This window comes from Meleagris gallopavo, chromosome 12, assembly GCF_905368555.1.
Source record: "Meleagris gallopavo chromosome 12, MGAL_WU_HG_1.1, whole genome shotgun sequence".
Lineage (NCBI taxonomy): Eukaryota > Metazoa > Chordata > Aves > Galliformes > Phasianidae > Meleagris > Meleagris gallopavo.
In genome coordinates, this window is record NC_139415.1 from 4137989 (window position 1) to 4165364 (window position 27376).

The 27376-nt window shown below is 40.2% G+C and overlaps 1 protein-coding gene across 3 annotated transcripts in view; it reads left to right on the top strand.

The window, feature by feature from the left end:
• RORA (RAR related orphan receptor A) overlaps positions 1 to 27376 on the top strand; it is a 351059-nt gene that overhangs the window by 89388 nt on the left and 234295 nt on the right. The gene's annotated exons all lie outside the window — the stretch shown is intronic.

The window sequence follows — 27376 nt, forward strand, 5'->3', positions numbered from 1 at the left end:
AACTTGTGAAAACTCATATTGGTTCCTTGAAGTTGAAGGGATTTGTCTAAAAATGTAATTTGGATCTGAATTAACGTTGGTTGCTCCGAAAGTAATGCCTCCTATTTATTTCCATGGAAACTACAATAGATACAAAAAGCATGAGAACACTTTGATAGAGCAAATTCTCAGCTACAATATACTCCTCTTGGACATAGTCATCACCATGAGCAGTGCATTTTTGCCAATAACGAACATGAGCCTACATGCTGCACTTGTGCAAATTTGTATCAGCAAAGGTGGTCTGCTTTTACCACTGCTGAAATTCACCACTCACACCTCACTGTGCTCCCATTCCCTGTTTCATCCCTCAATCAACGTTCAGCAAGTATCATTCAGTGTCAATGAGTGTCATTTTTTCTTCATGAAGGAATTCAGTTCCACCCCTTTGATTCATACATGCTTCCATGTCAGACGCCATTCTGTCAGGCTGCCCCTCTGCTGCTATCTGTGGCAGCAAAATGTAATGGGATATTGGTAGGAAGGTTCAACCTGTACTGCCATATCATCAATGTAATAAAATAGGAAGCATTACTTTTGGAGTAATCTGTATAAAATAACATTTTAAGATGGACAGTTGAAATAGATGACCTTGAATGTCTTTTCCAACCTTGGTGACTCTGTGATTTAGAAAAACAGCCAAAATTGTTGAAGTTCTTCTGTGGTCTTGCTGTTTGTAGATCTACATCTTATGATGTTATTGTTACACTTTGTGTTTCATGCACTGTAGTGTAACTATCCATGGAATTTCAAGAACTGATTTTGTCATGAATACTGTCAGAACAGCTGCAGATGAGTGAGTTGCGCAGCCTGGTCACTCTTAACCTCACTTTTCATTAGCTTGGTTGTAAAATGGAGTTGTGATACTACTGTGATCCCCTCTTTGAGCTAACAGCTTATTCAGAACTCTAGTGTATGCCTTATGTCCTTATGTATGACTTATATCCATTTCATGGTATCCCTTCAACTAGCTGAATTGGTTTCTTCAGGATGAACTTCCTGCTCTCTCATGTGGTCACAAGTGAAATGTTTCATACTCTTTCAAGCATTTACTGCAAAAGTGCTCCATTCCTGGCATGGGATCGTCTGTCTCTGGGGCTATGGGAATACCTGGCTGGCCTGAATGGGTACGGATAGCAAGCTGAATGTATAACATACACTTGTCTTCATTGAGTGCTGTTATTGTTTGCATTTCATTCTTGGTGTATGTCTGAAAAGACAGTTGTCTCATCAAAATATTCTTAGAAGATCAGAATAGTTTGGCAAAGTAGAGTTCAGAGCTAAAAACGAAATGTAGGGGGCTGGGCATGTTTTACCTGTAATATTGTGTGTTTCTCCCCATTCCTCATGTCAAAATATTTCAAAAATATCACATTTATGTATTATGGAGTTTTTTCCCACTTGGGAGAAAGGACCTTTCATTGTAAAAGGAATGTGTACAGTGGGGCAGTAGACAAAGGAGGTGTTGTTAGAATAGATGCAGGGAACAGAATGTATGCATCTCCTTCTAATGTACCTTTCTTTGTATAGATTTATTTAATATTGTTCTTAAGATTACTGAAGTTGCACCACTGATGCAGAGGAGTGCTTGGACACATGGCAGGCCTTCATTTCTGGTCTTAAATTAAAAACCAATCTAACAACAACAAAAAAATAATAATAAAAAAATTCAGGCCTCTCTGAAGTTGGCCAGCATTTGGTCTGGGTTCAGTCCCATCCTCTCCATTTTAATTATTGCAAGCAAGCCCTGTGTCCTTGCCTGAGAGACTGCTATGGGCTTCCCACACAGGTAGAGTGAGTTGCAGGGGTTCTGTGGCTCACCCTGTGGCTGATGTCGCACTCGCCCACAGCTCAGGGCAGGTGGTTATTGTGCCCAAGAGGCACAGTAGATTTTTGCAGGCAGAAAGCGAGCTTCCCTAAGACCATTGGGTGAAAATAGAAGGCTCCTTAGAGGAAAACAGCTCTACTGTGTGCATGTCCCTCATCCATGTCTTTTTTTCTTGGTGTTTTTTTTTTTTTTTTTTTTCTGGTTGTTTTAAAAGAGATGGTTTTCTCTCTGCAATCTTTCTTTTACCCTCTGCCACGTCACTTCTGCCTAATTTTATTTCTAGATATGTGCTTCTCCATGTGCACATGAGAGCATGCATGTAACTGCTGGTTCATACTGTTCCTCTCCCTTGATGTGCCCTATTTCTTTGTTCTGTTTTTCCTCTTAATTGGGCACCCATAGCAACTTGACCAAAAGTGTGCCACACATCACTGGGAAAGCATAGATCAAATCTCCAGATGTTTTGTTTTCCACTCGCATCATAAAATGGGAAGTTACTTTCCCTGAAACCCTTGCCCCAAAATGTTCTTGAAATGAGAAATTAAGAAACAGAAGAATGTATTTTCTGGCTTTTACTTGACAGCCTAAAGTTAAACCCTTTTAGCATTAATCTTGCAGGAAAGAGAATCATTTGTTTTAAAAATCACAGTTTCATCTTGACTGTGAGTGTGAAGTGAAGAAGAGACAAGACCAAGTCCAGCCAGACATGCTTGGTTTCATTGGTGCAGCGTGGGGGAGGTGAGGGCAGAACTGAGGGCAAAGCACGCTTTGTGATGAAGAGGTCAGGCTTAAGTGCACCATCTGCTTTGGCTTTTTGAGTTACAAATTACTAAGTAGCACATTGCAAAACCCAGCTATAAGGAGTTCTTAGTCTGACATACTTACGCATGTGGTGCCAGCAATTTTACTAACATGGGATGTTGAATTACACCAGCAATGACATACTGTGTTGGTACCTATGTTGAATCTAGCTGTCCTTGTTTAGGCTTTGCTGATTCCTTGAGGTTTGTTGGGTTCATCTAAACTTGATTCAGAGGGGAAGGACACCAATGAGGAAACATAGCAGTTGCCTTGCTGTATCTCCTTCCAGATGCTGCTTTTCACAAAAGCTTTTTTAAGTAGCTGAACCCACAATGACTTTGTAGAAGTCATGTAGCTGAAAGCCATAAAGCAGATTTTAGCTTTTCTTGCTTCTGTGTGGCTATCACTGCCATACAAATACCGGTTTTGAGGACAAGCAGAAGAAGAATTTGATCTAGCTCCAGTGTGATCAAGTGGTGCCATAGATGAACATCACATTCTATTTGTTGTATGCTCTGAAGCTAACTATTCCAGGCTGTCTCTGTAAAAGCAAATGAAAGTTAAATGTTGTACACACTGCCTCTCTTATTTAAGGAATTATGCTACATGTGTTGCTACATGTGTTCCTAGCTGCCAGCCTTTTCCACTTGTGGGCCTGCAGGACAGCTTTGACTTGAGATTTTCAGAAGTCTTCATGCTGTCTTCTGAGCTGAAAAATGCAGTGTGTTTGTATGGAGTATTGTGGGCATGTAACTGGAGGCTTGTTCTGAAAAACTGGCTTGATCTCTGAGGATATCAGTCTTGTGCTGCTGGTGAGATAGGAAGGACCGGGAGCACATGCACACTTTGACAGACAGCTTTTGTCTTTTTTCTTTGGATGTGCTGCTCTTTTTATTTCATTCATCAACCAGGATGTTAGACACTCACCCCATGTTGTGGACTTGTGCTATGTCAACTTGATGGATATGCTGACAGCAGTGGTGCTTCTCTGCCAGATCAGCAGGAAAGCCCATAGCTATCGTTAGGCCTTTTTAGCAGGTGCAGATTACCTTTGTTTTGAAATTAAGATAGAGATGGTCCACAAGGTCGCAATTTAATGACTGACACTTGAAAAGCTGTTATATTTTGCACTTTACTAACTTGAGATAGTAATAATATATATAATATCTTAAAAGCTATTTGGTTTCAGTGAATCTATTATATGTTTGGATTTTGTTAGTGAATAGAATAATGGCCTGCCTCTGGAAGAGCATCACTTAGCAGTTTGTGTCTTAGTTGCTAAATTTAATAAAGTACTCAGAAATCAATTTTAAAACTCACACACACACACAGGGGGGAAAAAAAAAAAAAGAAAAAAAACCCTAACTAACAATGACAGCAAAAGCAGCGCTGGTGGTTCCAAAACTGTGCTAGTGAACATAGATGTGTCCATGTGATATTTTTGAATTGAAGCCCTTCTGTGAGGAATCTTTACAACCATTCAGACAGAATTCCTTTTAATTTCAAATAAGACCCTAGGGCAGTGAAAAGAGGAAATATTTCAGCAGTTATTCTCTGAGCTTTCTGCAGAAGGATAACATGCAGCAGGATGGGCATGGGAAGAAAAGAGCTGCAGCAGGGGCTGTATTAATGTGTTTCTAGCAGCCATTCCGGAGTTATCATCATGCCTCCCCAGCCACTGAGAGATACAAATTAATATCCTGTGGCTGACCAATTCCATTACTTTGTCAGAAAAACAACTTATGGGCAATAGATGCTTTAAGAATGCTGCCAGCACTATTTCTTCCCTTTCACAAACTATAGAAAAGCTTTGAAGCTTCTGTTGTCTATAGCTCACTTGATTTTTTTTTTATTTTTTTTTTTTGTCAGTAATGGTTTGAAAATAGTCAGTTCCACCCAAAAATAAAGGAATTATCAGGAACATTTTTGAAAGTTTTAATACCGTACTTTGTCTGGTTTCATCCTGTAAAATCAGTTGAACATGTCAGAATGCACTTGATGACACCAGTGTTACAACACAGAAATTACTCTCTAGTTCTACGTATGAGAAAGGATTGCAAAGCAAGCTAACAGGAATTTCTGTGTTTGAATGATTAATCAATTAAAAAAGCCAAAGACATCTTAGTTTTTTAGCTGCTGGTTTTGTTAAGTTGTGTACATAGTTGGATTAATTCTGCATTAGTTACATTGCTTGTAACATGCAGATAATGATGCTGGCCTGTAACACGTTTGAAGACATGCGCTGAAAAAAAATACATCATAAAGGTTAAAGAAATCAACCTAGTAAACACAAGAAAAACATAAACATAAGAAAATGATGAGTAAATTTAGTAGATGAATTGCAGTGATGGGAATGGCATATATTTAAGGAGTTTTTAAGATAGTATAAGGGAACAATAGGAAAGAACAATTCCTTGAGAAAAACATGGGAATGACCTGTGAGGTGTGACAGTGTTGAGTAAGTCTGGGAGAAAGAAGCGATGTGCAATTTTCTTCTTTTCTTTCCCTCTGTAGTTCTTACTAGTATTTAAAATGAGCAAGACCTCCTTTGTACGAAGGCCTCCAGGAAAAATGTGTAACCATAAACATGAAAGCACTTATGGAGGAAGCAAAAATCAGCAGTTTCCTGCTAGGAAAGCAAGGGTAAGCTCCGTCAACGCCAGGCAGACTGTCAAATACCTGTTAAAAAACTAGATAAGATGCAGAATAAGATTCTGATAAGATAAGAAAATGAATAGGGCTTGTGGAAGCTATTGTCAAAAATCTTGCTGATTCGATGTGGCTGGAATTGCACTTAAAATATATTGTGGTTGAGATGTTCCCTCAATTCAGTGACTTGTCATCTTTTTTAAGTATTTCTTTAGCTCTATTTATTTAGAATTTTTTAGCTTTTTCCTACTGCTGTAATCAGTTCTGAGCAGAAATGGGGAAAATTGTGCAGAACGTTCTGTGCTGGTGACCAGGGTGATATGGGCTTTGGTCTCTGACATGTAAAAACGCTTGGTCTCTATAATGAGAAAGCTTAATTTTTTTGTTATAGAAATCACAGGACTTGTTGAGACGTTCCAGCAACTTAGGTGCACACGCAGAGAGAATTACTTTCCTTCTGGGTGTGGATCTTGTTTAAGGGAATACAGAAGGCCATGTATTAATGATACCATGAGAGATACTTGCAGGACTTAGACATAGGCCATCTTAGAATTCAGAAAGCCAGGTGAAGTGAAATAAGAAGTCATGTTACCATGTTACAGTTTGCAATGAGAGCATGAGGTTTTTTTCATAGTTAATCATGTAAGGAGATAATGGGAATGGCTCAAAAGGAGTGATGATGAGCTATGAATTTGTGGTGATAAATCTGTAAGTAAAGAGAATAGGATGGATGGAAGACAGTGTTACAGAACTGGCAGAGCTGGTGCTGTAAGTTATGTTGTGAAGTAATGACAAGTCCTGTTGGAGTCTGTGGAAAGATAGGGTGTTTTTTTCCAAAGAATTGCCCAAGTTTTTCAAGTATTTTTCCAAAGTGTATTGAAGGAAGAAGCAGGAGTAAAAGATAAACTTGGAAGCTAAACAAATGACGCTATTTAAAGAACAGGAACACACGTGGATATGCAGAAGAGGGCTGAGAGGTTCAGGAGAGTAACTGTGAAATTTTCCTTTTGAGCTATGAATTTGAATCTGCAAAGACAGCAACCTTGGTCAGTGTGGGGAATAGAGAACTCGTTTTATGGTTCCTGTACTGCGCCTGGAGCAGACTTCTTGGCAGTAAAATATTTCTTGACAGCTTAGAGAGGATGGCAAGGTGATGGTAGTGAGTAAGGTCAGTGTCTGGTGTGGAAAAGGTGAAGGTTTGACTTAGAAAAGTCAAAAGAAAAGATGAGATGAAGTGCTAGATCTAGGCAGGAAAGATAGGAAGTATTAGAAAGATGATGATAAAATATTGCCATGGGGAAAACGGTTGTGTTGGAGGAAGGAGAGAAAAAAAAAAAAAAAAAAAAAAACAGAGGAAAAAAAAAAAAAGCAGGACATCTGGTTTATCATTGATAGAAAAGGCAAGTGACATTATGGAAGAAAAATCAAATTGAAGAGAAATATTTCATTACCCTCACCAGAATTCTTTGAAGAAATTGTTAAAATCCTGTCCAGAAATGCAAAGGAGACAGATATGAGTCAAAGACAATTGAAAATTGACCATGATGGTGGGTGCAGGAATCAGTGAAATGACAGAAGTAATTGTTTTGCAGGGAAGTTAGCCAAACAGAAGGAGTGTTTATATTGGAAGAAGGCCGCCTAGTTGTGTCATTCAGGCTGTGTTAAAGCAGCAGAAGGGCATGGTGTGCCAAGAGGAGGGGATGAGCCAGGCTGGAGACTGAGTCATCTCTGACTTGTATTCTTGCGTTGCAATGATTCAGTGCTACCAGTGCAAGTTAAGGAAGGGGATGGCTGAAATGAGAGAAGAAGGTGCAAACCAACCCTAAAAATATTTAGAGACTGATACAACAGATCTGTTGGCCATCAGGGAGGTGTGGGTTACTGCGAGTGGTAAAACTTTCAGCTTAGTCCTGGTACCTACGGGCTGTCTGAACACAAGTATCACATCTGAAATCTTAGGGCTGTGCTGGTTGGTCAGGAAGCTGTGGTTTCTGCACATAGTTGTTGAAGTGCTGCAGATGTAACCGGAGTTCTCTCTGATGTGCATAGACACCAGTGTTAACTGTGTTCTTGGAGCCTGGTGGAGCAAGGACATGATGCAGAAATGGATTTTAGATGTCCAAACAGCTGCACGTGATTCCCAGGCTGGTGCCAGGGTGTTAGTAACAGTTCAAGGTGAAAAATGTGATTACTGCTTCTAAAGTAATCCTGGCTTTCCATGTGTTGGTAGATTCATGAATGTTTGGGGTTTTTTGAGCTTTTTATTAAAAGCTTGGTTGTTATAGTGTTTGAAAGGTGAAAAAAGTACACAAAGAAGTATATTTTGTTCTGGTATGGGTGGTCATGTCCTAAATTGCATGAAATATTCAGGAAAAAAAGAAGTTATGTATTTCTAAAATATTTGTTAGTTGATTCAGTGGATTTAGGAAATACCATACTAGGCAGTATCCTTATGATACTTAATTTTTCCCTGCCAGAACAGAAGTGGACAGCATGTATGAGCTGCACAGATATTTTTTCAGTAGCCTTTCAGGACAAGACACTGCCTACTTGTCTTTTAATTTTCCAGGTAAGCCCTTTGGCCTGAAAATAGAAACAAACTCAGTTTAACTAATTCTGTTTGGGCCTTTAGTGGGATGTTTCTCAAACAGACCACTATGTTGCCTTGCCAAAGTGGTTGTTTTTACACAACGCAACAGCAATCAACCTGTCATAGACAGCAATGGGATGCTTACCTAGATGACTGCACTGTAGCTGGCCTAAATTCAGAGGTACAAGAGCAACAATCTTGGGAGTGACAAGTGAGTAAAGAAGGCCATGGTAAGAAAGAAATGTGAGTAACATTTGAGACACTAAGACCTCATAAAAACTCTAGCCCTGGTTTTTATCGCAGTTCAGGGCATTCACTTTCCTTCTTCAAAATGAGGAAAAGTGAACTCTCCTTCGCTGCCAAAAAATACTACTGTTGGCTTCTCAGTATACTTTCTAGACTTTGGATCCTCTACTAATACAGAAATTGGTGCAGTCCTTCTTAATTGCAGCACAGCTTTATACCCCGTAATAGTTTGATTAGGAACTGGTTGTGTTTACCTTTGAGATATATGCCAAGTCCTAGTTTGAATAATCTTAGCTTTGTCATGAGACTTGAGGTTTAGCACCTGGATACGAATTTACATTTTATGAATATTTGCCATCACAGCGTGTAGAAGAAAAGCCTCAAATGGCTTTTGACTAGTACTTTCAGGTCAAAAAGCTAAGTTTGAGACCATCCATGTTATTAATTTTTCAGAGGCTCCTAGAAGCCCGTGTTACCGTTTAGTTACGTTTCTACTCCCCGGGTCTGTTGATTTCTCTTTTTAAAAGTAGCTGCCATGTGATGTGAATGATATTTTCAAGTCCTGTGTTTGAGTTCTTGAGATACCAACGTGCAGAGAATTGGCAAGCTATCTGAAACAAAGTGGCACGCTTTATTTTGTCACTAGAAGTCTGTTCAGTTTGCTATTTGATTCCCTGTAGCATTTTGATTAAGAGCTCCAGTGAAGTTATGTGAAAAGTGAAAATCCTCTTTATTCTTTCTCTCCAAGAAAATGAGACGCACAACATTGTCAAAATATTTGCCTAATCTCACAGATTTGGATGCTTCTTGTCGTTCTTCTGACAGACCAAAACAATGGTCATTAAATGAGAAGCAGATGCAATAAGTATGCAAGCAAGCTTACCGTGATAGACTGATTGGGGGGGAGCTGCCAACAACGCTCACTAAGCACTGGAGAAAAAAGGAAAATAAAATCCTTCCTTGCAGTTGTACCCCATAAATAATCATTTTGCGTTAGTAATCTAGGCATTATGCTCTTATACATTGGTATTTTCATATGTTCTCTTGCAATATTGACTTGAAATCTGGATGCTCCTTTTGGCTTACTGTAATTTTTTCCCTGCCAGTGAAGGAAAATGCCAAAGAAATGATTTATCTTGATTTTTTTTTTTTTTTTTCTCTTCTGGTTTCACTCACTGTGCAGTGCTGTTATTTTGGGACTAAAGGACGTTGTCCAGAAAGAATCTGGTTATGCTAAGTTATATTCACAGCTTTGTGTGATTAGGAAGACAGAGAAACTGGTAAGAACAAAGCACCGAGTGTGACCTTGGAAGCTGGCAATTTTTATATCAGACACACAGTATGTTTCTTGAGCAGATAACTAGAAATCTGCTTTCTGGTTGCATGGTTGCTATGTGGACCAATCAGGATATTAGTGCCAAAACTGCCTTAAACTATAAGGTCTGCCTTTAAGAAGGAGAACTGTTATCTTAGAAAGGTGAAGAAAACTATTGTCCAGGGTCTTCTTCAGAGGTTGTATACAGACTCACTTGTGAGTACTGTTAGTGTTCGTGGTTTCTTGTTTACCTGTGTTATCCATAAGTTACTTGTATTAGCTGCTGTGTGAGAATTCTTGATCCTTAAAAAATCCCAAACCAACCATTGGCAATATGGTTGTGTCATACTTCGTAGTTCAAATTCTGTCTCTCTCTGCTGCCCCATTCTCCAAATCCTTGCGTCTTGTTTGCATTTGCAAACACATGGGCATAAGCTTATCTTCAGAAAGAACAGAAAGAAAATGCTTTTTTTGGCACATGTGGAAAAGTGTACAATAAGGACATAGGCAGTAAGATCAGCCTATGCATTGCAGAGACAGTTAAATGCAATAGGCAGCCTCTAAGCCAAAGATACAACAGTTGTGCAATATATCGCATTGCAGAAATACATCATTTATTAAAAAAAAAAAAAAAAGAAAGAAAGAAAGACACTCCTGTTTACAACACTCTCAAAAAAACCCGAGTCTATCTTGACGGCAAAATCCTGTTCTGGTTCAGACGTCTCCTGGTGCTGGCTCAGTTCATTAGTGTGTGGTAGCTGGGATCGGTTGGTTACAGGTCTGTGTGCAGAGACCGAGCAGCCCTTGTGCCAGGTGTTTGTATTGTTAGCACAAGCTGCGTGCGTTCAGGGCCTGCATCCACATGAACAAGGCCTTGTTCGCAGCCTGATGTCTATGGATTGGATTTATTTGTGTGTGATGAACTGGAACTCATGTCTAAGGCTCAGGAAGAATCCTGTTGTTTGTCTTACACGTTAGACCATGTACCTGGCCTTTTGCAGTGTGTTTTGAAAGAAAATGTGAGAACTACTGTGCAGGGATGTACGGCTGCTTTTAGAAAAGAAATGATGTCAGGCAACACCACTGCTTGAGTTTGGGTGGGGTTTTCTTCATACTTCTGGGTCCCAACTGTAGACTGCCATAATAGGTAGTGATTTTTGTAAATGGTGTTTGCCTAGATTTCAAGGCATGGAGTTATTTGGGAGAATGTTAGCCCATGGATTATGAGATGCAGTATATAAAATGCTTCTGTAGCTGCCTGGTCACAGATTGAGTGCTGCCCAAGTTCCATATACACAATAACTACAAGTGGCTTCCTTTGCATTTGGCTTGTGGGTGGTGTTATGGTATTTCAGGTTCTTTTCCATTTATTTTTTTTTCTCTAGCTTATTTATAAGAAGTTACGGAGAGTTGATAAGACCTGAAGGATTATATGGATAGTTGTTAGTGTTCTGCAATGAACGTAAATCTTTCAATTAACAGTTCTTGGATATGTGTTGGGTGTCTTGAGCTTGTGTGATACCTTCTTATGTATGGCTAGAAATGGATGCTGTTTAAGGTGGAAAAGAATTTCTAAGCAGCAAGTCAGACCGTTCCTTTCACATAGCTGTCTGCTAAAGGAGAAGTGGTGATCCTGGCTAAAGCTTAAAAACAGCTGAATCAAGGTCCAAGTTTAAACATCTGGAAAAAAATATTTTTAATTCCTGAGAGAAATACAGAAATGTTGATCATTAACCATGTTAGAGAGAACTTCATTCACACATGCACTGCTTCAGTGAGAGTTCACTGTGTACAGCATAGGATAAATGCTGGATCTCTCTTAAGGATTTCCATGTGTCATTAACTCTGGGTCCATTCCCACTGACTAGCTCAGGCTAAAGTATTCAGAACAAAGTTCTGCCTGCTCTACTCCTTTATGCATGGCTTCTCTAAAACACATTCTTTTCTTTTTCCATTTTGTACTTGTAATGGCTCTTATCCCTCTGGTGTCAAAAACACATAATTTTGGGTTTTTAGGCAGCACTGCTGAGGTCACTGACACCGTCGGCTGCAGCTCAGGGCTGGGGAGTGTTGGGTGGAGGAGCTGTGGTCCCACTGCAGGGCACACTGCTAAGAGAGCCATTTTCACACAGGTTGGATAAAATGACCCAAACCAGCTCAGGAAAGGTTGGCTACAGTTGATAACAATGAAATTACACTATTTTTCACCTAGTCACACTAAAATATTATTATCTTCATTTTACTTCATTGTTTGTCTCAGCATAGGACGATTTCCTGTAGAGACCAATGCATTCTAATGCTTTCAAGATGTAGGAAGAATGGTTTAAGTACCAAAAGAAGTGATCCGAATTTCACTCTCTGCTTCTGATGATTTGATCGTCTTTTCTGTGTTGTTTGATGCCTCTGCAAATTAGAACAGTGTAAGTGGCTAAGCTGGAACTCCTAGCTTACTCTTCCTGAAGGGTGTGAATTGCAAGAGAAAGTTAATCTTGGCAGTGCTGGGATTAGGAGCCTTATCTCCTTGAATGAGCGTGCTAACCACCACGAGCCTCCCGTTCACCATCTTCTGATTAGTTTCAAACTCCAGTTTAAAGCCAGTCATGAGTTAATAAGAGGAATAAGTGTTCCACAGATGCTCAAAATATATATATATATATATTTCAGGTTGTAGCTTCTGTCTACCAGTTTCAGCTGCCTTATGAAGAGACTGTAGCAAAGCAAACTGACTTGTATTAATTTTTTTAATCAGTGAAGTTAAGCTGAGGGCCAACTTGGAAGACTTCGGTTCTACTGGAATAACATCTCTGATTAGCTTGGGGCAAAATTACTAATTCCAGTCAGGGATTTTGAATTTTAAGTTGAGCTTAATGTGCAAAGCCCTTAAATATTCTGTCATGTTTAGTAATCTGAAATATCAGGACCCTGTGAATCTGTGTCTAAAAGGCTCAACTGTAGAAAAATGCTGCTAAAGTTTTTGCTATGATATTCCAAACTAAACTGTTCTTGACTGTATTGTAGTTTTCTGAGCGGCAGTATAGTATTTGAATATCTTTCATGTGATGATTTCTTCCGTATTAAGATTATAATTCTACTTGGTACACGTGAACTTGTAGTATTGTCAACATATAAATCTTGTCGAAAGCTTTAGAATGTTCTGAGCATTGTACTATATTGGTGGCAACTCAGATATGCGTCCAAGCACCAAATGTGAAGAAGCACATACTGAAATGAATGTAAATTGAGTTCTAGCTGATGATTAATAATCTATACAGCTGTTAGCTTGAACTCTGTGAAATCTGGGGCTTTACGATTCAGCAGGGATAAGAGCAGAAGTGGACAATTCCAGCAGTGATCGATGTGTTGTTAGTGGGTAAAAATAAATAGCTGATAATTGTGATAGCTTACAAAGAATGAGGTTATTTACAAATGCTCCATTTTGCATGTAATCTGACGTCTTTTCCCATGAGCTTGCTTATAATTCATATTCCGCTTTAATGTGCCTGCAAAATGTGCTTCTTTCTGAATGTGTATTATTTTTAGGATGTTATGTTTCCTTGGTGCATACACAATGAGCCTGAAATCCTGCAGGAATGTGTTTAATTTGAAAGTTTTATCCTCTGGGCCTGGTTAATTCAAATACAAGGCTCAGAACATTGCTGCAGCGCCTGGAAGAATGCAGGAATGGCAAATCATGTGCGCAGAGGCAACAGGGAGCCAGCGCTCCCTCATCCTGTGATGCCTGTGCTGAAAGGGACTGCTGTCCTGAAGATCTCTCTTCTGCTGTTCCTCTGCTCGCATCTTTTCTCCAGCAGTTCTGTGCACTAATAAAGGGAACGTTTGGCCAGGTCTGCTTTCCTTTCTGCCCTTGGGGTAGTTCCTATGGATCTCATTGTTACCGCATGCACAGATCCTCCGTTATCCAGCAGCACGGTACTTAGCGAGGAGCTGCCTTAGCTTCCTTGCTGGTGATGCAGTGCCTATAGAGTAATTCAAGAGGGTTTGTCGGTGCCATTCCCCACCCTGTTTTCTTTGGCAGATGGAAAAATACAGCTGCTACGTCGGTACTGCTCGGAGCAGTCAGCTATGTTTGCATCCGTAGGAATGTGTGTGCCGAGGAACAGGAGTGTGCAGCCTGCTGGAAAGCACTGCTGGCTCAGGGCTGGCCGTAAGGGGGGAACCAAAAAGCATTTTTCATAATACCCTGGGCACTGTATGCAGGATGTTATGTCTGGCTTAGACAGGGCTGACGTGGTGGCTCAGGATTTTTTTTTCGCTGGAAAAAAATAGATATAAGGGAAATAGGGAGAAAACTGGTACAGAATTAAAAGCAAGCTTTACATTTCACAGTGAATAATTTGCGGCATCTTTCTTCTGAGGAATTGGGCTGCTGCTTGAGATAGAAAGCAAGCAGCATCGACTTTCCTGCAGATGTATACGGGCCACCTTCCAGCAGCCCTGCTCGGTGTCTGAGGAGGAGGCCCACTAGTGGCCAGCGGCCGGAAGGAGCCGCAGGCAGCCCAGCCGAAGGGCTGGTCCGGAGAGGTTAGGGAAGAGGAGATGGGGACAGAGAAGGCTGAGGGCTCCTGGCTTCACGTTGGCTGCAGAGCAGCTCTAGACCTGTGTGTACTGAGGTGGGAAAGGAAGGCGGCGGCTCCTTCCTAGAAGGGATGTGCAGTGGCTGCGGATGTGTGCGGCCATTTCTCCGAGTGCCTTGGGAGGGTGGAGTGGCTCTGATTCCTTTTCCATAACTGATCGGGAGCAACTGCAGTTGAAAGATGCTTCCTTTCCAAGAGTAGGGTGTGGTCAGATTTCTGTGGTCTGAAAGTAGCCTGTGTTCAGTTCCAGGCAGTGCTCAGACTGGTACCCTTCTTGGAATAAGGCTCTCTTCCTTGGCTTTCATTTTGACTTGATGCAAGACAGATTTTCTTCCTATCTGAAATCTTCAAGCGTGTACAGACTGTGCAGTCCTTGCCCTCTGTGGAATTTGCCAGACAGGGCCCAGGATTTAGCCACTCCTTTTAGAAACAAATGTATTTAAAAGCAAAGAGGGGAGGGGGAGTGGAGGTGGAAATCCCAGTTAGTGCTGCATCCCTGATTGATGGCTGCGTGCTGTCAACTGCCTCATTCGTTTCAGCATATTAGTAAATCCCCAAGGCCGATTGTTGACTGGATTAGACTACGTGCAAGTGCTTTTCTATTCCAGTGAGTTTGGTAGTCGGAGTCCCAGTGGCACAGCCAGTACAGAGCAGCCCATGGCTTGGAATAGGCAAACCACGCTTGTTTCCTTTTCTAGGCTGAGCCTTGCATCACCCAGGAATTATTAGGTCCCTCCTCCTGACTTTTATATACAGCCCAAACAATAGACAAAGGTTTCTTTAATCATTTTTAATAACCATTTTTAATATTGAGATAGAAGACAATAAAATGGCTGGGTCTTTTTATCTGCATCTCTGTAAATGACAGGTGCTTTGTCTGATGAAAGGGAACTGAACGTTTATTGGGATTCATTGCATTCTTCAGCTTCCAGAAGTTGCAGGGAAAGGATTATTCCCTCTGCTTCCCTAGGTGTGTACACTGGGACTTCCAGCTCAATTTTATTTTCCCGAGACTTTGGAGTCAAGTTTTATGTGTAAGTTTTTGATGTAGGACCTAATTAGGCCCTACATATCTTAATGCTTTTTGCTGCATCTGCATTAAAGATGGTATTGCATATATTTGCATGCAATTTACATTTAAAAGTTAGCCATGCTGTGAGCAATAATCATTTTAACTGAACACCATTGACGGTCAATATTGTAAATAAGCAGACATAATATGGATTCAAACATGCATTCTTTTGTCTTCCTCAAGCACCCTGTATAATTTTGGATTTCTTTTTAAGCATCTGAAGTTAGCTGTTGTCAGGAAGTTTCTCTCACAAACAAGTGAATGAGTGCAACTTAAAGATGAGATTTCTTACTTTAACTAGAACTGTCTGTGCAAGGCCATGTCAAATTACCCTGAAGTCTGAGCGTATCTGGGCTGCAGCAAGAACCGAGGTCAGTCAGGATGCTCAGATCTGGCATTCATTTTGGAGCTCCAGATGTGTCTCCAAGTCTAGGTGATGGCTAAGAATGGGATCTCTGTTAGTAGCTATTGGCTCTGGTGTGTAAGAGGTTGTTTTCCAATCTGTTTTCAGAAGTGCTGCTAGTGGACAATCCCGAGAAGCCCTGAGGTCTTCTGGGTATTGCCCTGGAAGCATGCTGGGATTTTCAATTTCTCATCTATCAGAAATGAAATTGGGATAAGAATTTACAAATAACATGATGTCATCAAAAGAAATGAACAGTTACCTTAAAGGGCAAAGAATCTTCATCCTTTGACATTTACGCCAAGCATTCAGTCCAAGAGATGCAGGTTTACATCTTGAATAGTCAAGGTAAAGAACATTCCAGCAGAAGTGTCTCTATTTAACTCAGCAAAATTCAGGCTGTGTTCATTAGCTTAGGGATCAACATTTTCCTTTCTATGATTATGATGCCAGACTTTCATAAAATCTGTTCTAACAATCATAAAAGGATAAAGGGCATGAGAAGAGCTTTGTGTCTGCTAGTGGTAAGGCTAGTAAAGATCACACCGAACCATGTTCTCCTTAGATAGAATTCGGATCTCAATCAGTCAGAGGGAGAAACTAGAAGTTTGAGTTTGGTACTCCAGGTGACATGTACCAACCAGCAGAGTCGAATGTTAATTTTCATCTTGCAGTTAAGTAATAGATTTCATCCTTCTTTGCTTTTCCTACAATCTCTCATCTGCAAATAATTTTCCTCCTTTGCATTTACTTAGAAATGCTTTTGACTGTGTAGATGTTAGAGGCAGCTGAGGTTTAGTGGATTGACAAGCTGATGGATTAAACATTTGATTCTTCAATATTTAAGTTAACGGGAGGTTTTCCCGTTGTTTTGATCATGTGCCCTAGATCCATTCCTCTGTTCAGGAATGGAATTAATCATTTCTTCTGCAGTATTGCCAGTTAGATGAAGATGTGTTCCTGATCATGGAACCTTTTATATTTAGTACCTGTAGCTTCTTCTTCCAGAAATTGAGCACAGTTGAATTCATCTGAGAAGTTACAAATGAATATGCTATTTCTGTAGCAGCATGAAATCAGTTGTGCTGGTACACCAACTCCATGTATGCCAGCTGATGTGGTTTCATGAACTGGAGTTGCCAATACTGGATTAAGTGGTATGGTGTTGCTAGAAGTGACTGGGAGAATGAGGACAGCTGTGTTTCCCTTGAATCAACTGCGATTCGTCTGTACCGTGCATTGTAAGAATCAAGCAGATGTCATGTTAATAATCACAATAACAGAGGCAAATGTACTTTAGATAATCTATGAGGTAACTGTTGTGTCTCACCAAGCATCAGTGAATGGAGATTTACAGAGCGGTAAATGCTTCAGGAAGACTTATCTTGACTCAATGTTTCTGGCCTGTTTAGAACTTGGATTCCTTCCTGCACAGCCTCAGCAGTGTGCTGTTGCTCTGAGGACTACATAGCACATGAGCTACGTGATACCTATCTCGCCTGTACAAGTTTAGGACAGTATGCTGTTGTAAGACTTCATTTGGGCTCCTGGATCTCTGCTTTTGTGGCTGCTGGAAAACTGGCCTTACAATAGCTGATTTTGCTACTAAAGAAAAGTCACTGCAGTGTGTTTCAGTGATTTTGTTCTGTATTAACTGTGCTTCCTAATCTACACAGGTTTTTTTAATATCATCATCATCTCATCCAAGTCCATCTAGCAGCTTTTTCCATCGGGGTCATTTTCAGACAAAAGGCCTTCAGAGCAAAGCTACTTCTCTCAGAGTGCATTTTTCACCACCAGAATGGCATGGGGCTGTTGCTATTATATTTTTTTTTTTTAATTAAAAAAAAAAAAAGCCTAAAAATGAATTTCATATTTCTTTTGTAAAATATGAACTTAGTTTCAAAATCTATCATCTCTGCAGTGCTCCCTGCTTGGAGGGTGCTTTTCTGAGGGAATGTTTCTGCTGTTGTATTTGCACGCAGCTGTTCTAATGATCTGACTGACAATCATGTGTTGCTTATTACCTGTTCTTTGAGGGATGAAAAAACTGGAGGGTGATTAGTGATCCTGCACTTCTCTCAAGTGGTGAGAAACTGAAACAAAAGAGAAGAATGCAGAAAATTGAGCATTAAAAAATTAATGTTTTACTTACCGAAATCTTCCAGATTAAGCACAAAAAGGGAAGAAGAAGGAAATTCTTACAGTGAATGTTGCTAAAAGAAGTGAGAGATTTGAATCCAGTTCAGAATGCTTGCATAGCAGTCACTCTGTATGTATACCTGTAATGGAAAGTTAGTGTTCTCTAAAATGCTTTCCTCTTAGATTTATGCTCTGAAATGATTGAAGCAGGCTAAGCACAAAACTTTTGAAATACTCTGCCTACATGCTATCATTCAGGCAGTATTTTATAAAAATCGTTTAAGAGAAGTGGTTCTACATGGCTGTTTACTGCTCTTGGCTGTTCAGTGCTCAAAATTACGAAGCCTTAGAATGCTTCTTGGTTTTTAGTGCAGAGCAGATGGATGTGCAAACGATTAGAAGTTCCATGGAAGATGAGCTTGCACCATTTGTGGTTTATGTGTTTATTAATCTGCTGGATTTGATTTCTTCTATTTTACATAGTGCAAATTAATGACTTGGTAAGCTCTTCATCTTGGTCTGACCTGGTCTGGCTGTGTCTTTAGAAATCTGCTACTACACATATCAAAGTGCAAACCCACACTGGTGAAGGTACTTTTCTGCTCTGACATTTCTTTTGTTTAATGAAGGGAGTGTGTGACCAGATTCTGCACTGGCAGAGCACTTGCAGAGTTAGAATGGATGTATACATGAGATATTTTCAATCTACTATTCATCGTATTTTGTTATTTAGGCCTGTGACGACTTGTGTAGATTTTGCACTTGGAAAATGGCCTTACAATCATAATTTATCCTGTCTTTTTGTAAGCTAGTAGAAGGTGGGGAGACTGTGGTGAAGAGTCAGCTGTGGATTCATTTATTAGCTATGATTGTGCATCAAATCCTTTAACTGTAGTAACAGCCTTGTACTAAGATTGTATTTCCGCAGAGCTCATGGATTTAGAAACTCAAAATATCTGTGTATATATATCTGTCCAGAGTTCAACAGCATGAGATTTTTAGTACTGTGGTTATTTTACTTGTGCTCTTTGCCCGTGCACTTGATGTATGCCTCAGTTTTATTAAGATCTCTTTAGAACTGACTTTAAAGAACTCAGCTTGATCCTTGCACCTTGGATTGCCCTTAGGACCTCTTCCAAGCAGATGTCCTGACTGATGCTTCTCAAGGCGTTTGCAGGTATCCAGGATTTAGAGGAAGCATAAATAGCCATGAGGAGAAGAAAAGGTCACAAGCTTACTTAGCAGAACAAGCCAAAAAAATAGTTTACTTGTTAAAGCAGTTAGAATTCTTCTTTGCTTTCATCTTGTTTCTTGGTGGATGTTTTATGTTCCGTTTTGAACAGCAAATTAATCTCTTCTGTCAAGAAATGCTGTCAATAAAGCGGAAGCATAGTAGGTAATTTATATCAAGGAATAAAATCTCATAAATAGGAGGGGAAAAAAAGGGTGTTTTCTTCGGTGTTGTAAAGTGAACGTCTTTGAGATGTTTAGAAGGGTTGTGAAACTTCCCCACTTTTGTCTTGTGATGTTTGTGAAGCAGGATCCTTCAGGTCAGGGGCTGTACATTCTTGGCCGTGGCCGTGCATGAAGAATCCTGTGATCTGCATCCATTTAGGAGGGACAGCACATGAACCTCCTTGCTGGCATAGATGGAGCACCGTACATTGTGCAGTGGGGGAAAATGAATGTGTTAAGCATCTATTCTGATCAAAAGCAGCAAAATGATTTGCCTTACTTTCCTTACTAATCATCTGCTGTTCTCTCCCTCAAATTAACGTGATGTTATGGAGGTGTCAGATGAGGTCACTGATCCATCCATTTGTCTGTGATGTTACCTTTCAGGGAAAGATACAAAAACTCTACTTAGCAAACCAGTTCATCTGTCTCTGCTGGCAGGGGGTGTATTAATTATCCATATGAATTCCGGGAGTTTCTCCTCGTCTCTTGGCCTTTTCTGATCTCCTCTGGCAATGAGTTCCACTGGCTGCTGTGCCTGTTTAGCTTGAGCTCTTCATGCGTTTTTCTGTGTGAAAGGATAGACAGACAGTTTATATGTTCTTTACCTTTTAAAAACTACCAATTTATTATGTATATTTCTATTCTACATGATCATCTATTTTCGGAATGAAAGTGCCCAAATTTCATAACCATATGTGCAGTTTTCTTATATTGAATTATCTTAATACAGCTGTTACACATTATACTTTTTGTTTATGCAGTAAACTCTTTGTAAACTTTTCTTTGCGTGAGAAACATTAGAGAGAATATGTTTATGCTAAGTGATATCATGATTATTTGAAGTTTTTCTGATTAAAACAAAAACGCAAGAACATGCTAAGCATAAAACATGCCACTGGGTGCTGGGTCTTTGCCTTTGGTTTCAGTTCTCTCTTAGCTTCAGTGTTCTTCCTTTCTTCTGTTCTTCTGCCTTGCTTTTGCTGTCCTCCCTCAACCCTTTCTGTGCACAATCAGTTATTTCCATTCTATCTGGTCTTTCTTAAGCAGTCTGTGAATATCTAGAGGCCAGAATAAGTGAGATTTGTCTTGCTAGTTCAGAGCAAAATCCTGCTTACCAGTGTCTCTTTTTTGTTTTGTATTTGACAGCACTTTCTCAAAAATGTCTTCTGTGCAAAATTAGAACTGAAGATATGTTGTTATATGCCAGGGGAGCAGGGGATGAAGAATTTAGAAAGCCATGCATCTGCAAATAGCTCTGTGACCAGATTGTTACGTGGCTTTGTGAAATGCTTATAAGTCAGCTCTGTCTCCCTTTTGCTACTGTAAAATGCCTAAATAATACTTTTCTCACCATGGCTTCTATGGCTTTATTGAGGCTTAATTAGTAAATGCTCACAACACACAGAAAAAATTGCTGTGTTTCTTGGAGTTAATTACAGTGATATGCTTAGTGATGCCAGAAGCCCATAAGATTGCCCTTGTGAGAATGGTCGGAGTTGGCTGCTGCCAAGTGTTGTTTCCTTCAGGTCACAGATCTAAGAAAGCTCACGGCTGAATTTCTTACGTTGAATAGCATGAAATAATTAAACAAATTGCTCACTTTATGGTATCTACACACTTTAGATGATTAATGGTTAATCCAGGATCTATCAGAGAGACTCTCTTCTTTCATCTGGTAATACTGGCTATCAAAGATGACTTGAGTTTCCTCTTCAAAGGACAACTGATCTGATCAGCAGCTTACAAGGAGCCCCTTTTGCTGCTGTTGGCTTGATGCAGGTGTGTATGTGCAGGTAAGATAACTGCAGTCTGCAGTGAATGAGGTTTGTGTATTACGTTTGTCTTTTGAGAGGGAAGTTTGGGAAGTTCTCTTTGCTCTATAATGAACATGTGGCTTTGAGTCGTGCATCTGTTCTGGAGGTTTTGGCTCTGGATATCTGTATTCTTGACCATTGGTGCAGTGGGGAGCTTCACGCTGTCAGCTGTGAATCTGACAGTGGCTGTGGCTGAGAAATTGTGGTGAGTGGGGCTGCCTCTGTAACAGGGCGTCCGCATGTGCGTGAAGAAATGTGATTTCTTCTCTGTTTCCCTTTGCTGTGGTTCGCCAGTACTTTCTGTCCCAAAGCTTAGTCCCATCTGCTCTACACCTAGACACACCCCAGCTTTCACACTGCTTTCCATTTCTGATTTGGCAGTGCAAGTCTGAGCATTTGGATTCCCACAAGTAGCAGTTACTGCCCATATGAAGCAGAGGCAGTACCTAAGTAAGTTTCTAATATCTTCTAACGATCTGTTTTCAAGTGTCTCTTCTTGGCTCTAGTTATAAAAAGCATTGGAATGCAACAAGGTACGCTTGTATCCCTTGCTTCTACTGCTAACTTCAGGATTGGCAGGTTTTTTGAATAGCTGAACTAAACAAAATAAAGAAGAGGGTGGAGTTGGAGACTGTGGGTGTCAGTTGCTCCCAGGTGCACTTCCAATATAAGTCAAGAATGTTGCAGATAAATACAGCGGTGCTTGCTGTAAACCTTGTGAAGTAATTTAAGAAGAGTCCTTTGAGTTTAACCAAAGGCTTTGTCGCTGGTAGCAAAAGATTTGCCACCTGAGGAAACCAGCATGACAACTGCTGTTAAGGAATAGCTGTTATCTGAACTGAGATCTGTGTATGGGACTCTTCCTGTTTTCTGTATTCAAGGAAGCAGGAAGCATGACATTGCTGGTATTACCTGTGTGGTAATGTGGGTAGGAACGCTGCTGTTCCACAGCAAGCACTGTGTAGGGTCTATCCATGCTAAAACATGTAACAGTGTCTGTGCTAGGTCAGATCAAACTTAAACATCCTCTCTGAAATGATAGCCCTGTGTCTAAACCATTTAATATAAAATCAAATCAAATATTTTAAAATCAATATTTGCATTCGGAGGAAATAAAAGCTTCAGTCCTCTTTATGAAGCCATTGCTCTAGTTCCCTCCACATTCATTCTTTTAGCACATTCAGAAGCTCTCTGATGTTCAAGATTGAATTAACAGGATTCCCCCTGCTGTTTCTATTGAATTCAGTTTATATAATGAGTTTATTGTTAAATTATACAAAATAAAGTCTGCCGTATGGCAGTAATACCAGTGAGATCACATAATTTCTGCCTGGTAACTAGTGCCTCTACTGTAGGTTAGAACTTAAATGGTGGGGTGTGTGTGTCTGTCAGACATGTTAAATACTTATCATAATAATTTCATTTGGACATATAATCAACTATAAAAGCAGTGTGCCTGTGTCATGGAACGCAATACTTCTCTCCCTAGCATGCTAAGTTGATTTCCCTATGGCTTTCTTGCTTTGCTTCTGTGTGCTTAAAGACTCACAAAGTGTTTTCCTGACTCGGTTAATGCAAATTGTCTTACCTGTTGCTAAACCCAAGTATTTGAAGAGCGGTTGCTTAAACTGATGCCTCGGTGAAATTATTCACTCTGATGCTCGTGATAATACAGATGTGTTCTGGGGAGGGGCTCGACCATACCTTAGGGCAGTGCCAGCCAGGCAGCGCAGCCCTGCTTGCTCAGCAGCTATGTTCCTATGTTTTCTTCTGTACCACTACAGTTTCATCATATAAATAAGTATTATGTGTCTTTTTAAACTAGTTTGTTGTTGTTGTTGTTCCATTGTCTGTTATTTCTCTGCTTGATAACAGCCCTTATCCATAATCTCTTACTCTTTTGTGCATGCATGTCTCCTTTTGTAGCCAAGCATAAAAGCTAGCCAGAAACTAAATGTTTGTGTATTCTCACATTAATTCAAGTGTCAGAGCCCTGGGGTTCTAGGATGATTGTTGTTAATGATTGGAGGATTTGTCCTAAGTGAATGTCATTACAGAGCATTATTTGCTTTTTTTCTTAATTTTACACACTTTGATTTTCTGTGATGTGCCTGTTCCTCTATGAACTGCAGGAATTTTAAGCTGAGCCCTGTCCAGACCTGGAAAATACATAAGATTCAATTTTGCAGTTTGTTTTATTTGGTTCCGATCTCCAAATGATACAGGCCTACTTGTGGTTTGCAGGCTCATTTGTATCTTGAGAGGATTCTAGCGCTTGGATTTTTGTCCATTGCTAATTCAAATCCATTAAACTTAAAGCCTGCTTTTGATTGATGAGAAACTGTTATTTGATTGGTAAAACTCTGAGAGATGTGGCTTTGGCACTTAAATGCTTGCAAGGCATGTATGTGCGTGTGTGGATCTAAACCTGAGACGATTGCATAAGCCCCTCTGCAAACTGCTGACTTACTGCTGATGCTTACTCTGAGATGAGATTTATTTAACATTTGGAAAGTAACGTGTAGCTAATGTTATTACCATTCTTTCAGGCTTTATTTGAAAATAAAATAAAACAAGAAAACCAAACCACTCCACTTCTGGAAAGTTATTTTTCTTTCCTGTAAAAGACCTCCACACATTAAATATATTCAATAATTTTTCCATCAGTTGAGCGGCACAAACTATAAAATGTTAACTGTAGAAAGGTTGCTGTTCCAGCTGCTAAACTATTTAAAATGTTAAACATGTTACAGGAAGTTGTTTTTTCCACTCTTTTAAGTGGTTCTAAATGTTGGAGAGATGTTTAAAATTCTTACCTCTCTTGCCCTCCCCAGAAATCCATCTGCAGCTCAGCTGCTCACAATGGTCTCTGCAGTCGGGGCCTGTTTAGGTTTTGCTCATGAAATCAAGTGTGAAATCTGTGGCCACGAGCCAACCCTGTCCCATAAGGCTGAGATGGCTGCAGTCTTCTCAGAAGCTTAAAGAAGAGGAAATGGGAGGACAGGGCTGCATATTTATAAAATCCAGCCTCTCCAGGCATGGTGTTTGATCAAGCAGGACTTCTTCGCAGGCCGTCTCCAAAGGCTTCCTGCTGCAGGGTTCTCTTCTGCTCTTCTGCAGAGGGAGCAGCGTGTGCCCTGTCAGGACACAGGGCTTGTGCTGTTGCTGGATGACCGTGGGTGGCGCATCTTACTTCGGCTTGTCCTGGTCCCCACGCGTGGTTTGAGTAATAACTTGCATTCTGATTCCATGGGGACTGCTTGAGAGAGATTAGTTAGAAGTTGGCTTCTCTTAGCTGATTTGGGGGTCAGATTAAATTCACAAGTGCATGACAAATCACAGAAACCATATAGGTTGTTGTGTGATGTCCCTAAAGGAGCTTGAACTCTGTTGGAAATAGTAAATGCTTTGTGTGTAAATAAGTACTGTAATTTCTTCAAAGTGGGCAGTCATGCACTGGTACAGTGACCAGCGCGAGTCCCATCACGTAACAATGAAAAGAACTTCCCTGTGTAGATGAGAGGCTCCCAAGCCTCTGATTAGGAAAGCAGCAAAACTTTGTTCTTAAGGCTCTGAGGGTGGATGGACGGCGTTTCTGTGGCCATTCTTTTCTCTTTTCATTTTCTTCGTGCATTTGGTGTGCATTTTTTTTTTTCTTATTCAACAGAAAGACAAACAATGTAGTAGGCGGACCAGCCTTGGCTTGCAAAATATGTTTCTGAGGGAGAAAACAGCCTTAGTAAATCTGGTGCCTAGAAAGAGAAGCAGGCACAAGGGTACTGCATGGATTTTTCTCTGCTCTTTCCTGAGCTGGGCTGTTAGCTCAAATAAGTATAAAGAAGACGAGAAGTTCCAAGCTGAACTGGGACTCCTGGCAAGCATCAAATCAGGCTGAAAATACCACTCCAAGTTAGAGACAGTGCTCCAGTTAGAAGTGTGACATCCCACACAGATCAATGTGAACAACTGCGCTGGGAAAAGTGTTGGGTTTATCTGCTGCTAAATAAGAAAACATGTCTAGCTGTAAGACAGGAGAAATAATGGAACTGGAATGAGGAGCTGGGGGCTTGAGGAAGAAAATCCTGCTCCAAGGTCACCTTTCACCAAAGTTAGGGAGGGGAGATTGAAGAGAGCTTTCTTGCTGCTTTTGATGGCTAAGGGCTGCTGCAGCCCTGGCAAGTCTCTCAGGAGTGGTTCAGGAAGATCTGCTGCCATACCTAAGGCAGACACTCATTTATCTGAGGCACAGTGCTCCGACTGCTAACAACCAGCCCAAATTGGCTTATTTTTTCACATTTGTCACAGAGCCAGCTGCATTGTCTCAGCTGTGCCTCTGAACAGGGAAGCTCAGACCCAGAAAAAGTTTGTCATTACCATTAAGGGTTTCTTCACTCTCTTGCCCTTTTTTTTTTTTTTTTTTCCTCTTCTTATTTTAAACTACGTTTCTAACTCTCCTTTTTCCTTTTGTTATCTTGGAATCTTTCCAATCTCTTCTGCGCATAGGTGCTCATTCCTGACAGTATCTTGTTAGAACATTCACTGACAAAAAGGCGAAATTTCCTAATTCTCAGTACTCTAAACCCCATAGTAGTATCTGTCCTTATCAGGTACCAAATGCTTCTATTCTAAACTTGAGTGTATGCAGTCTGCTTTTCAGGCCATTTTTCTGGGTATTGGTAAAACTAACCGTTACAAGAGTTAACAAATAACTGAAAGATACATTATTTTAGACTATACAGCATTTAGAATGTTAATTTTTTTGTAGTGGTGCTAGTTAAGCATGTTGATCTTTAATCTCCTTAGTAGTTTGTTGGGATTTAACTTAGCTCTGAATTGCTGTCTGGTTTCACCTCTGAATGCTTTCTCTTCAGGACTTGGAGTTGACATATGATTTCTTAAATGTATTTTATCTTGTCTCAGCCACAGAAGAGGGGAATCTCTTTCTGTTGATCTGCAGCAGGCACATTTTGGAGCAAAACATAGAACCAGTCTGTATTGGTATAATCAATGGTCATTGCTTAGACTCATTTTAAATACAAACTCTGTATCACTGTATCACTTTGTGCTCTGATTATACTCACTGCCCTCAAATAAGTAATCTTGACTAGGTCTCAGCTGGATTGAAGGTAATTTCTAGGTGGTGTTTCTCCTTTCCCTCTTTCTGGCAAATTTGTCTGCACGTCCCTTGGTGATGAGATGAGGGCTGCTTCATTGCTGCAGAAACCCTTCTCAGAAAAGGCAAGAGAAAAATATAGAGAGGGAAAAAAACAACCAGGAATTGCATGCATGCATATTAGACAAACATCTCCAATTTGAGATGAGTCTTGCTCCATTTCTGATAATGAGAGACTGCAGCAGGTGCCTCCAGTTTACATCAGGTGCCCTCAAACAACAGACTGAGTTTGGGGTCTTTGGTAAAAGAGAGCTCCCACTCACCTCTGCTGTTATACTGTGACATTTCAAACAGATCTCTTGGAAAGAAATGCTCTCCTGCTTGAAAGCATTACAATTTCCTGTACTGTAATAGCTGATGAGTGAGGTAGTGGTAGAACTGACAGAACGATAATACTGATCATGCTTGGAGACACCATCTGTACAGCTGGAAAAGTTGCTAAAATGAAAAACCTAAATCATTTCCAGAAACAAATCCATTCACAGGCTTAGGAGGTTTGTCATGGAAGATTTATTCAGCACAGACTACTTAGTTACAGGTGCTGCTACTTAAGTGTCACTCATGCACAGCTGAGCGTTGGTTTTGACATCAGGTTGAACAGTCTTAAGAAAGCCCTGTTACAGTGCTAACAGTCACTAACCAGTTCCTTCATGTGGAGAGCACTGTAAATATAGGTACCCAGAGCTTGAGATTTATTGGTAATGTAAGTGAATCTAAGGATAGAGGAAGTGTGGTAAGAGATTGTTATTGTGTTACTTTTGTGATCATTTCCATCACAGTGGGGATGAAGCAATTGTGTTTCAGCAGTGTTGATATGCTCCAACTACTCTGAAAGCACCTAACCTTTCCCAGCTCCTGGTGACTGTGTGGGTTTTGTCGTCTCAAAACCCTCGCATGTAAATATTTATAGATTTAAGTGACCCTTTTGTACTGGATGGAGGTAAATCTTTACCAAGCTCAAATAAAATGTGCTTTTGCTTTAAAAAATAAAAAATCAGGTAACTTTAAAATGTGCTATTGCGTTGTTTCCTGTCCCAGACGATGTCAATACAGTAGCAGGTGGGTATGGAGATGGATAGAGATGGCTTCCAGATGATGTTGTTAGTGATGAAAGCACTGAAAATATAACATTTCCATCCAGGAGACTTAAGAATTGTGAAGTTCAGCTCAGGATTGTTGAATGCATTGAGTAGCCAATGGTTTTTTATTAGCTTTATGTAGTGGGATTGTCTTTTTTTTTTTTTTTTTTTT